Genomic DNA, 12,117 nt, shown 5'->3' on the forward strand with positions numbered 1-12,117 from the left:
TGCCTGTCATGCGACTATAGGATTTAAAGCGCGCTAGGAGAAAAGGGGGCGAGAGGGACTAAAGCCGCTTTATACATCAATGCTTAAAATAATGTTTAACCCAAATTATTTGCACCAATGTGGACCGTATTGCGAGTTAATTGGTAAAGTAACGATGATATTGCGCAGTAATCAATGCGAGCCAAGTGATATTTGAGGAAATCTGAAGGTTATAGAACGAGTGTTCACTATATCCACACATGTTCACTATATCCTTGTATAACAGAACAGAACAGAACAGAACAAAACAGAACAAAACAGAAAGCTCAAGAGAGTAAGACCTTTCATCAACCTGAATGTAGCATTAAACGCCAAAGAAAATACATCCAGAAAAGGATTTCACAGTCCTTGGACTGCACATTGAACCACCATCAGACTATATGATATGTATAGGCATATGATATGCAGTCGCTCAATTAACCGGCCTAACTAGCGGGACTAGTAGTTGCCAGTAGAGCACTGCACGGGCTCGGGCTTACCCGAAAGCCCGGGCCCGGCCCGGCCCGTGGGCCGGGTTGGGCCGGGTAGAGCAGTTTTTTCTCGGGCTCGGGCCGGGCTCGGGCACGGCATGTGCTTTTTGACCCGGGCCGGGCTTGGGTTTTTGACGCGGGCCCGGGCCGGGCTCGGGCTTTCTGGTGGTGTGCATGTAACCTGCAGCGAGTTATTCTCGGGCGTCTCAACTCTGAAAAACATATTTTTCGGTCTCGGGCCGGGTTCGGGCCGGTTTCGAGCCGGGCTCGGGCCTAAGGTAAAGGGGTGGCGGGCCGGGCCGGGCGGGTAACGTAGATTATTTCCGGGCCCGGGCCGAGCCCAGGCCAAGCCATAAAAGTTTTGATCGGGCTCGGGCGGGCAGCCCAACGTAAAAACGGGCCCTGGCCGGGCCCGGGCTGAAAAAAATCGGTCCGTGCAGTGCTCTAGTTGCCAGCACGGAGGCGAATTTGACAGCTACCGCTGAAACATTCATAGCCAAGATGTTTATTAATAAAGACATCTGGGCTTAACTCGTGCGGTTAAGCAAGGGTACAGTTATCCTAGTTGCCGATCGATTTGGTCTCGCCCTGCTATAGCCACATGGCAGACTAGCTGGCACAGTTACTGTTACGGGACGGCGATGATCCCGATTTCGAGCCATGGCCCAAACCTTTCTTCAACTGCCACGCTTTCTTTCCGAAAATCCCGTATGTGCTTGTTTCAAAGTTAACACACGTTACTTCAGGCCAACGGCAATTTTTCCTTATAACAATGGTACTTTTATCAGACAAGTACGTTGCACAGGATGAGGAGACTTTTAAAGACCGTATGGAACTGCTATAGTAGGGCAGTGCATGGGAAACCTATATATATATATATATATATATATATATATATATATATATATATATATAGGAAGCCGTACAAGTGGTCATGAACGGAAAAGTAGGGATATCTGTAGCAAAACTAGGATGCACACGGGGAAATTTATACTCAGTAGTTAGTAAACCTGCAAAAGCCCTGGCTCCGTATGAACATAGGTAAGATCCAAGCGAAAAGGACCAATTAAACTTGAAGGAGTGCAGTTTTGACTGCAGACATTTCTGCGAGCTCCATAAAGCCGAATAATTTAATTAAAGCCAACTTGTTTTGTTATTTGAGCATTACTAAGTGAGCAGGAAGAATACAAAAAAATGGAAAAATAAACGACGCGCTGTCATATGTTACAAAACCTAAATTCTTCCGAACTGCGATTAAGTCAAACGCCTTTATAACGAAGTGCTTGGGGCCTCCGAAATAATTCGTTGCCGAAATCGGACAGAATTATTCCTTCGTTATAGCGGTCAGTTCGTTATAGAGGCGTTCGTTTTAGAGGCTCTCGACCGTACACCAACACTACCGTGTAAAACAAGCCCCAAAAAAGAAACGACTCTGATTACCACACGTATAAGAGAAAACCAATTACTCGCACGTACAGCGTAAGCAACAGCTATGAACATCTCTGAAATAGACTGAATGAAAAGCGTTAACCATAATTATCGGTATGCGAGTATTGTTTAATTACTGGCCGTTATGTTTATTTTTCGCGCAGAAAAATTGAACTGCACAGGGCAGCTTCATGTCTTCACCGCAAAGCTATATAAATACGGTTCGTAACCGGCGGCCATGAGGCGCATTGCTGCCGCGTCTCGTAAAGGTATAGTTTGGGCCAACACGGCCGAATACCTTCACTATCGCCAGTTGCAGCGGGTCAGGATTATTTCTCACGCCTGTTTACGTCACAACACTTTAAAGAGTTAACTTTTCATTTGAGCTTGTAACTTGCCAGAATTTCTCTCCTCATTTACAGAAAGCATGACCTGATTGCATCTTTGGCCCAGTGTGGTTGCAAGGCGACGCTGCTCCAGTCAAATACTGCGAACATTACTCCTTACGGCGGTGCCGCCATCAAGACACCTTGAGAACACCTTTCATCACGGTCATTTCTTATACAAATTCTCTGATGTTCCTATTCAATATTATCAGCCCTGCATTCATCCTCTATACCTGCAAGCCGGGCTGGTCTTGATTAATTTTTTTTTGTTCGTCTGGTTCAAAGGTAACTTCGGTATGGTATGGTATGGAGAACTTTATTGAGTCCTGAAGGTCAACCCTGGGTTGACGCGGGCCGCTCCCACGTTGGGACTGTCAGGCCGAGCCCTTCAGCCACATCGCGGGCCTTCTGGACTGCCCGTAATTGGTCAGAGAGTGATTCACTTCGTAGCATTCGGTGGGAGTAAAATTTACGGAGCAATTTGCAGGTAAAGTTGCGAACATGCGCCGTTTCTGTACACGTGTCAGAACACGACACTTTTCGCCGGATTCATCGAAAGCTTGCTCCTCAGTGTATTCCAAAGCAGCAGTGGATGTTACCTTTGGTACCTTACAAAACCTAAACCAAACAAACGAAAGTTACAATGTTTGAAAGCACTGTTGTTGCTGTTAAACGTGAAAATGTGCGTCTTCGTAAAGGTTACAACGATGAGCATGCAGGCTCAATCAGCAGGCGGCATCACTACAAACCAAACTATCGTGGCGTCGCGGTGCGGATAAGTTCGATATACGGGGTCATCCCGGCGCGAGGCGGTATAGCTGTGCAGCCTTGCCTAAGCATCAATCACGCCGCTGTGCTAACAAGGAGGCACGGTCGATGACGACAGCCAAGAGGTTGGAGGGGGGTGCATCCGCGCGTATCAGACGGGTGCTGCGCAAACTGTGGCGCCCCGCTTGTTGTCATATCATACTCGCCTGCGCGCACTGCAAACAGCGTCGACCTTGCGCGAAGCGTGGCCCGGCGACCTCGCGGTGTACTGCAGAGAAATGGCGTCCCATTCAGCGCGCGGTCACGTGGTACGTACGACTGGCATCGGCTGACGCCATGACACTTCTGCTACAGTTCGTGCAAGCGCACTGCACCATCGCGAATGAATGTTTAGAGACCCACGACATCAGCAAAACAAAACTTATTTTTCTTGCTTTTGCGGCCGTACAGGCTCTATCTGGGATATATATGCAGAGCATTGGTCGAACACGCACACGCGCAGAAGGCATCAAAAAATTACGGACCGGAAGATCTGAGCAGACGTTTAATTTCCGAGCTTGTTGTGACCGCAGCCGAAAGGAGGGCGAACAACACTATGTTGTTAGCATATAATATAGAACAGACTGGAAATCCCGATGCCAGGTTGCTTGCCGAGGTCGCCGAAGTATTGAGCCTATTCTCAGCTACAGCGGCCCATAAACGTTTAACGCTGACTGCACAGTTTGCCACGTATCAGTCTGCATGTCCGAAGTGCGAATTTGTGCGCGTGCGCGCACGTGTGTGTTTGGTGTATGGTCTGCAAATCATTTCGCGCGGGATCAACGGCGACTACGTGAAAACAGGAGTCCTTGTCACTGCACCGCTCTAGGTGTATTTAATATTATGTGTATATTGGCTCTGTCGCTTGCCATGATGAACTTCGATAGGTGCTTTTACTTCACTTTTAATGTCACCCATGCTAAAAAGCCAGGCATTGCTACTCCTTGTAGCTGCTAAATACATCATCAACATACGTAGCGTTCGTCGAGCATGCGGCCCCGTGCACTACACAAGGGCTTGAAAAGAGGATATTTTGTGCCGCTTATAGAAAAGAGGGCTTTTCCGTAGTACTAGAGGCAAAGAAATAACTTACCGGGACTTCAGCTCACGTATATCTGTGCAAAAGCTTTTCTGTATTACTGGTTATGTTTTCTGTATTACTGGTATTACCGCTTTTTCGAAGATTGAACTTTTTCTGTGCGACAGAATGTAATCATGCTGCTTTCTTCCTTGCGTTTCGGTGCACGTCACTGCCCTTGCGTTTACTTTTTTTTTAATTCTTTTTTATTTATTCCCTACAACTTCTCATGAGGCTGCAATTCAAACCACACGTTTGTAGGCGCGTAAAGAGAATTACACTTAACAAGTCTTACACTAACAATTTGGGAAACTCTTATTAAAATAAAATGTGGCACAAAAGTAGGTCTCTAAATGCGGACCTGGCGCCATCGATATTATCGTGATCTCATGACACTAACAAAATTTACTGATATCATGTAGCATTGGGCTAGGTATATAATGACGTTCCTCATTAAACCAGGCAAGCGTGTTGCACGTTTTTCTTTAAAGCTGCATGCACTAATGTGCGACAGCCGCTTCAATCGCAGGTACGGATCTATACCCACTGTATATCATGACGCCATGGCGCATATAACTTCTGGGTACATAAAGCGAAACTGCTTCGTAAAAACAAGCATTATAGTAAACTACATACACTTACATTTAGGCTGCTCTGACGCTTAACAGTACATTTTCAAAAAGGCAGAGAGCTTGGACCTTTATTTAACTCTATAAAATGGTAGGTAAAATATTTCATGTGAGTTGTGTCTTAACGTCTTCGCTTCCTATCCTCGCCTCCACATTCAGCCCTCCTCTTTTTCCCTCGCGTTAACGCACGTAAATGAACCCGAACAAACTCTAACCAGACTATTTTTTTTTTGCATCTAGTTTGCCTTTCTTGGCTTCTGCCGCCGACGTTTCCGGCATTCACGTTGTCCTCTCTCAGCTCGTAACTCCTTCACTCATTCTTACACAAGACAGTTGCATACTGAAAGCGGCGCGCTACTTGTTGTGCGATGGACGCTTGCTATATAGATATGAACGTAAATGAAGAAAAAGCAAATTGGGGCAAGTGATTTAGAGCAGCGGCCGTGGAATGACGCTACGTTATTCTTGGCGCGGGAAACCCGGCCAACCAGAGGGATTGAGTTTCGGAACGAAGCGTCGCGACTTGTTTACGAGACAAAGATGCGCAGCATTCAGCATTGCTTCGGCCAACGGCTCACGGTTTCATCAGCGACGTAGCAGTCGCACGACAATGTATCATTACTAAACTGCCACCACTAATCCCGAGTAACACGCTTTTTTATTATTCAATGTGTGTGTGCAGGAGAGCATGGCATCAAGGTGATCTCCGCTACTCCTTCTCGCTTAGACGAACAGTACTCATAAAAAAATTGAGAAAGAAGACAGATACAGTACGTGACAAAGATAGGCCGGCTAAAACAGAAACAAGGAATACATATATATCAACATAAAAGGTAAGTATAGGTCCAAAAGCGCTAGCACATAAAGTTCAAATTGGCGCATGCTACGTCACCACACAAAATTTTGCACAGCAAGTAATGTCGTTTAAGAATATGAAACAGTCACTTGTAATTTGCTTGTATTTAGACGGAGCGCAGTCTACCATACAATAAAAGCAAGCTTACGCCACAGGTTTTAACGAAGTCAAGATCAAGGACACTGCAGTTCGCAATGTTCTTGTGGCCATTCAGACGAAGATGTACAACACCTCTTCCTCGCGTGCACACAATAGGATTCACCACGACGGGTATTGCAAGCAAATTTATTGCTTTTAGACACAAGACCATTCACTCCAAAAAAAAAAAAATACTTGGTCCATGGCCAACAGCGGGACTTCAGAAAAAGGCACTTTTGCTTTGAGAAAGCTTTCGAAGACGCAAACATTTTGGGGAAGATGTTAAAATTCACTTTATTCTAATAAGCTAAATAAGTGATATAAATATTGTGTTCAAAATTGATGTATGTGGGGATCGTGTTTGTTACGCTATGTGCAATTACTTGTGCTCCGTGTTTTACCAATTCAAAATATTTGAATTTACTATGCACATGTGTACATGAACTCATACACAAAACACTGATTCATGTGCTGTCGGACTGTATTTTATTTATACCGTACGTTTGGTATTCCACAGAGTGCCATATCTTGTGTCATTTTTCACTCTTTTTGCGCAAATAGGTTTCCTTCGCTAAGTGAGAAGGAGTAGCCGGTGCCGCCATAAAGGCGCCAACCTCTCCTATTAATAATTTCCATTAAAATAAAAAAGGTGAAGGTAGACATTATGACAAAGTGACAAAGACGCTTGATTAATTGAACTTTCTCTGTTCTCTCGCAGAGAGTATGTACAATACAGACGTTGAACTTTCAGATCGACTCAAGCCATCTTTGTAAACCTGAATGTAATCCCTGTAGGTATATAGTATATATGCCACAGTGTTAACTGCTTCACAGCTATTTCCGGTAGGTCACATTTACGAGAGATTCCCGGAACCTTGGTCGAAACGTCTGGCATTGATAACAGTCATGGGGATTACTCAGCTTTTGCTCGCAAAAACGTATTCTCTGGGACAATGCTGCTGCATTGTTGCATTGTCGCCTGTACATAAGCCCCGTCTCTATTATTTAATCCGTGAAGAAGCGGGTGATCTGTATGCTGCGTTGTCAGGCGACAATAATAACCGCATGTCTCAGCAAATCTCAATTCCCTAAAGGAAGATTGGCGTGCCTCTGCTATAAGTCTTGGAGTACCTGCCATTGCACGTGGGACTCCAAGACATACACGCAGACTTCTGGCCAGATGGCGGTCAAAAGCTTCCATCGAGGAGCGGGAGAGATCTTGAAGGACCGGGGCAGACAGAATACGCTATTCTATGTCTAATAATTTCACGGTGCGCGCGAAGCAGTGGTGGTGTTCAACAGCCCCACTTCACTGCTGCAATTGTGTCGTAGAAAATTTAACAGCGCCTTAATGTTCTGTTGCATGTATTTTACTTGCGTGCCCATGTTAGTAATCTGTCAAACACCTAAGAACTTGAGTTTCCGAACATGACTTCGAGGTATTCCATCAATCAATAGACTGAACTTTTTCAGGAGTATTCTTGTGGATGGGAGAACAGCGGTATTGCATGTGAGAGCCATGTCTCGACTATATAATTAGAAGTTCATTGATGGCATCCAGGTCTTATTCCAGACTCTGCTGTATGAAATGAATGTTTGAGCTCGAACTCCGTATGCATGGATCGTCTGCATATATTGATTAGCTCAGCGAGGCAGGCAAGGCATTAGCAGCTGAGACATGAAGCAATTAAATAGAAAATGACTTAGCACGCTTCCTTGCGGAACACCGTGCGTCACATTGTACTCCTTGCTCTTGCCGTCAGCTGTATTGATGAATACTGTCCTTTCGTTAAGAAAATCTGCGATCCAACGCAGATTGCGACCTGTCAGACATGCCCAACTGAAGCAGGCCATGTAAAACATGGATGTGACTTGCTGTATCAAAAGCCCGCTTAATATCCGGAAATACAGCTACAGTAATTTTTCCACATTTCCGTTCGTGCTGTACATGCTTGACAAGATTCATGATTGTGTCTATGGTGCAACGCCGTCTGCGTAACCTCCCCCCCCCCATGTTATACAGCCTCCAGGTATTTTCGACCCACCATTGAAGCCTCGCAACAATCATTTGCTCTATTGTTTTACAGAGCCAGCTTTACACGAGCGCGCTTTCCTGTGGTCAAGATAATTGGGCACTTGTTCCAGCTCCGATAAGTAATGGCTGCCTTTCGAGTTTTCGATGTACGCAGTGGCATCATTTATTTACATCGAACGGATGGCACATGTCTCGCTGCCTGTAAATTTATCCTAGGTTCCACTGCTAATTCTTATGTTTTTCTAACTGTCACGGTAGCTTTGCGGCTTTGGTGTTACTCGGCTAAGCAGGAGGTCGATGGCTCGATTCCCGGTCGCAGCGGCCTCATTTCGATGGGGACAAAATGAATTATAAAGAAAATTAAAAAAAGGCTCGTGTACCGTGCATTAGGTGTACATTGAAAAACTTCAGGTGGTTCATATCGTGGTTTTGGCATGTAAAATCCCAGATTCTTTTTTTTTATGTTTCTGCTATGTCAATCCGAGCGCTCAGTCATTGTGCGCCTATTTGGTTCGGCGTTCACTGAGATTTATGTACACTCTGTGAAAAGTTTTCAAGACAGTTTAGAAGTGACGATGTCTGCCGCCGATACCTAGCCCTCCTAAGCTCGGGAAACTTAGAATCCCTGTCCCTCTGCACTTCTGGAGTATTGGAGCAACGCAAGTTCTACAAAGGTCTGAGTAAGCGGTTTGACAGCAGAGCAACAAAGCCAGTGACGCGCCCAATGTCTTACAAACTTTCGACAAAAACTTTGTACCAACAAGGACCCCCCCCCCCCCCCTCCGTTTTTTTTTTTTCAATTCTTTTATTCGTCGTTTTTTTTTTCTGATTTCTTGCGAACCGATGAGGGTGCTGCCTTTCGTTGTTTAACCCCGTGTCAAGATTACATCTTCAGACAGTGAAAAAGATGACACCTGTCATTCTGCCATCTTGTCCTTTTTTTTCCTGTAGACTTTCCTTCATTCTATCTTCAATTTCGGTTTCTTTCCCCTTCTCCTTAAAGAGCAGGCAGGAGTCGTGCACCTCTCGGTGGCACGTGCCAATTGTTAGCCTGCTTCTTATTTCTTTTTCTCTCCATTGCGTATACACTATAATCGTATTTTAGTGGTTGTCGTCGTCATTGCTGTAGCACTTGTAGTCGTCGTTCTTCTTGTAGCAGTTGTAGTCGTCGTCGTTGTTGTTGAAGTAGTTATAGTTATCGTCGTTGTTGTCGTTGTTGCTATTGTTGTAACAGCCGCTCGAAACCACTCGAAAAGCCGCAACAGCCTCTTCGGTTCATCGATACACTTCGGTAGCAAGTAATAAGCACCTGTCGCGTCTATGCTTCTGTGGTTTCTGCCTTCTGTAATTAAGCTTTCCTCATTCCAAGGCTCTGTTACTTCTACGCACGAAAAAAAAAAAAAGCCCTTCGTTTACACCTGTACGTCTGTCTCAGAGCTTATTAAGTAGGTTCCTTTCAGTTTACTTATTCCTGCGGTGTTACTTTTTGCTGTGCGATTTGCCATAACTAGATCAGAAGAATCTAACTTAGAGCGTGATTTTAGCCTGTACCGTACACTTCGCGCCGAGCAGTAGCCGCTGTCGCCAGAAAGCACCAACAATTCTTTCAAATTCAGAAAAAAAAAGATGACAAATTAAACAAAGCTTCAATTTCCAAACGCAAAAGGCTTGATGTAGGAAACAAACTGAGTATACAGCTCCAGCGTCCTTTGTTGAGAAACGTTTTGCCCAAGATGACTAGAAAATGGCAATTTCCAGAAGCCCGTTTCTGGAGACCTTCGACTCTTCGACGAGCTGGCTGGTTCCCTCATGTATACAGTGTAAGGAAACGAAGTCAGAGAGATGGGAGGTGGAAGGTGAGGCTGAGGAGGGACTGGAAGTTAGAGCACGGTATAAGGCAATCAGCCACTGAAGCTGACCTTAGTGATCGAAGGCATCAAGCCCCGTAAGGGCTGGTGCTATACGACGGCGTGCGGGCTCCTCGCGTGCCCAGGGCTAAGCGCCCGGACCCCTTCACATACGTGACTCCCCCACCTGAGTGAACCTGGTCGGCCGATCGGAAAGTCGGTCACACGGAGGAAAACAAAAACGCTCCAGGCATCAACCGCTCGATACGGAATCCGTCTCGCAACCTCGAGGCTGGGCCCGCAGCTGTACACCTGTCGGTTCCGATGAGAAAAGGGGAGGGGGGGGGGGGGGCGAAGCGACGTTTTTTGACACGAAAGCGTGCTTGCTCTGGGGAACGAAGAAGGGTACTGATCAAGCACCGGGCTTCGCGTATGAATTTCAGCACTGATGGAGACATAGAACGTGGACACGGCAAAGCAAAGATGTTAATTTCCGGCCGGTCAACAAGGGAAAAGATTGAAATACGAACGAAGGGGAAAAGAAGACTGCTCACTATCATGCTCCTCCATGGGGTTGCCTTTTAATATACGTACATATACTTTTTTTTAATTTAATAAACGTCTTTCTCTCTCTCTCTCCATGTTGAAATTTTTGTTCGATAAAAGGGACGCAGCAAGAAAGTTCAAATTGTGCAGTAACATTTCATCATCGGACGGCGAGGGTAAAGTAGCAGTAATTACCTCTGCTTCAAGGTCCATACACAGAAGAAGTAGATAAAATTACACCCTGCCCTGGACTCGGAAACAAAGGAAAGCATTAAATTCTCGTTAATAAATCACTGAGCGCACATACTAAACCACAGTTGCCTACTTTGTTTACGCTTAACAGATAATATTTATTCGGAATTTTGTAGCCGCTAGCATTCCTCGTTTAGATTACTCGACAACACGACATTGCTCTGAGTGTGGTCTTTCCTGACGCCCACTTTTCTTTAACCCTTAAACTCTTTCTTTTCATCTTCGACTTCTGAGACTAAGCTCGCAAAGCATTAACCGTTGCATCTTTATCTTGGGAATTCCACCTCGATATTTCAATCTATAGACCTGAATCTAGTCAGTCATGTAGTGAGCCCTTTTCTTTTATGTGTGTCTGTACGCGTTCTTTTTTTTTTTCTCATGAGCTATGCATAATCTAACCCAACCCCGTGAGCTAAAAATTAATTTGGTATTCGTCTAAGCGACCCTTATGCACCTCCTAGTTTGGCTCTATATACTGCAACCAATCAAAAAGCAACAGTGAAAAGTTAGCCCTACGCACGTGCCGCTGATTTCGAGATTGCATGGAAGAAGGTACGCAGCAAGTAAGGAAACATAAGGCGAATAGCCCGCGATTGGTTCACTGAGGTGATTCTGCGCAATTTTTTCACGCCGATCAGTGTACGCCTTGCGCAAAATACTCCTTACGTCTCAGACTGATTTCTCATTTGGCTCGATCCACGTGAATGTTAAAACGCTCATTTTTCAACTGTGCTATCTTTATTTTAAAAAACCCAGCTTAAGTCGTGGTGCAGACAGGAATGATGAATCTCGCCTGGAGTAGCATGCAGCCTGCCGAGCCTAAGTTCTTCTGTTATTAAAACTCTCTTTCTCTTAATGTATCACTGCGCAATGCCAGACTGGCAGAGGCTGCGAAGACAAACTGCATAGACGCAGAAACTTCAAACAGAACGAATACGAATCAAGCTTTACACGCTTACGTTCAAAATCCCACGACGAACGTCATTGTCTGCGTCTCGGTCCAGTTTCCAATCTCTGTGCAATTGCGCAAAGACATGATTTATTCTCGTATTTTGCCTGCCCCGAGTTTTTCTCGGGGCCTTTCTCATACAACGATTCGATCTCCATTAGTCTTGCATCCCATATACAAGTTCGAAAAAAAAAACGCAGGTCGACGGGAACCTGCGTTTTTCCGGCTGACTGAATAGGTAGAACAAGCTCATATTTCTGATCAGCGAGTCAATCGAAATATAAGACCTTACGCTGCCTTGATGAAAAAAGAATGGTATAAAAAGGAAAGAAAAAGAACACTAAATATCTCGCGTGCCGACGCTATGAGCCGCGGATCACCCGGCTCTAAATTAAGAATGCCGACGGAACATTCAACTGCGGCGAAATTGCTGTTCCATTCCGTGGTGTACCATTCCACCTATTAAGTGCCGCGCTGGCGGCTACCATATACGCAAAGGGGAGCGCATTGCGCGAGTGTAGTTGGCAAGAACTAAGGGCTAGACGGGGCGGAATCTATAAATTGAAAAATAAAAGAAGGCAGTACCGTCGCGATTTTTAATATGTAGTGATTTAGTACCCGTTCTCTCGTGTATGACAGTCTGAAGAATTATCTGGC

Source organism: Dermacentor silvarum, chromosome 4 (genome assembly GCF_013339745.2).
Source record: "Dermacentor silvarum isolate Dsil-2018 chromosome 4, BIME_Dsil_1.4, whole genome shotgun sequence".
NCBI classification, from domain to species: domain Eukaryota; kingdom Metazoa; phylum Arthropoda; class Arachnida; order Ixodida; family Ixodidae; genus Dermacentor; species Dermacentor silvarum.